We start from the raw sequence: 1,879 nt of genomic DNA, 5'->3' as shown, positions 1-1,879 counted from the left end.
TGCCACCAGCCTACATTGACCTCTTTCAGTAAGAGTGTTGACCAATCTGTCTCATCTGATATTGTAATTCTAAAACCACACTACAGACATCTGCTGACCCTAACAAACCAAGGTCTGGAAACTGACCTCTCTGACAGGTCTCCCTTTTTTAAAAAAGTAGAGTCCACAACGGGATCCTCTGTAAGACAAGGCTTCCATCAGGGACAACGTGATTTTTAGTGTTCGATCACATCTCTCTAATAGAACAGGACAGGTGCAGGAGCCTGATTGTTGGAAGCAAGGGTTGCTTCCTAGAGACACACATAGAGGGAAAGTAGCGCCAAAGGACCTCACTGACTCACACCTTGCCTTCTTGCTTAGGGGATTGTTTTGCTTTGCTTTGCTTTGCTTTGTATATGGATTGCTTCGTTAAATAAACCACCACTACCAACAGGAACATGCATCACTCCCCACTCTTGCCACAGACAACAACTCCCAGTCACTTCCTCACATGTCACTTCCTCCCTCAGGATAGGAACCCATGATCCAGGACTACAACTCCCATCACACACATACATTACTTCCTCCCTCAGGATAAGACTACAACCCTGTCATACACATACATTACTTCCTCCCTCAGGATAAGACTACAACCCCGTCACACACGGGTCACTTCCTCCCTCAACACCTATGGTCCTGTTGCTGTGCAGATTGTCTTTTTGATTGAGAACAATGGATGATCAAACTACGTCACACGCTTACAACACCATAACAACAGCTGTGTTTACATCAAGTGATCATAACAGACACGCCCCTCTCTTACACCATCATTAATACAGGTGCACCAGGTGACCTGTCAAATTTGATGTAAGGAGGTTTTAATTCTCTTCCCTGCACTGCTTCGCATTGTGATAAATCCCCGTGTTCTCTAGTTTATATTCCGCTACGAGCCTTTAAAACCTCTTTGACTATCCTCTGTGGTATGAACGGTGAGAAGAGCTTTGACCTCCTCTTCAGTTCATATATCGCATGCTCTGTTGTTGTCGTCCATAGCTGCAACAGTGGTTTTTAATAATGGTGGGGACATAAGAAGCTGAAATCTGGCAAAGGGCGTAGCCTCAAATCACCAAACACCTATGTCATGTGGGTCCCAATGGAACGCTGAAAAGACAATGCCTTGGAGTGGGAGCTAAAATGGTTATAGAAACTGAAGGCCTTTACCCCTGGTTCCTATCTGTCTGAATGTATGAAAAAGTGGTCTGGCTCCTGAAAACGTTACAGGAACTTCAAAAAGTTCCTACAGTGGGAAAGTCCCTTATGAGCTTGGATGGAAGAAACATCCAGAGATGAGACGTTGTTGAAGTTAGCTTCTGATCTGTAATATACAAAAAAGGCCAAATCCACCAGGTCCTGCTAAAAAAAAAAAAAAAAAAAAAAAAAAAAAAAAAAACACCTAAATTATTCTACCGAGCTGGTAGATTCATTGAAACACAGCGTCTGATATGTGAAACCTTTATTCTATTTATGAAAACGTATACAAGGTCCATTTACTTATGTATTGTTAGCATAGACCACAATGCCCCCCCCCCAAAAAAAAACAAGTTCAGGCTCAGGATCATTTTTTGCTTTAACCCCTGCTCACAGTTAAATGTCACAAATCACCATAAATGTCTCCATTTCTTCAAGAACTGTATTCTGTTGTTTTGCAGGATCTGGAAAAGCAGAATGTTGACTTCAAACAACGGAGACATGTGGTTATGTCTGGTTTCCAAAAGAAAAGGAAGCGCAACTGAAAACTGCTGCTGTATTTTTTCCCATTAAACCAATAAAGGGAAGTTGAATTTGCTCTAACAGCAACTCTGGAGTGGCTGAGGGTAGTGTTATCGTTTTACAAAGTCAC

This window comes from Melanotaenia boesemani, chromosome 2 (genome assembly GCF_017639745.1).
Source record: "Melanotaenia boesemani isolate fMelBoe1 chromosome 2, fMelBoe1.pri, whole genome shotgun sequence".
NCBI classification, from domain to species: Eukaryota; Metazoa; Chordata; class Actinopteri; order Atheriniformes; family Melanotaeniidae; genus Melanotaenia; species Melanotaenia boesemani.
Note: the sequence above shows the minus strand (reverse complement) of the source record.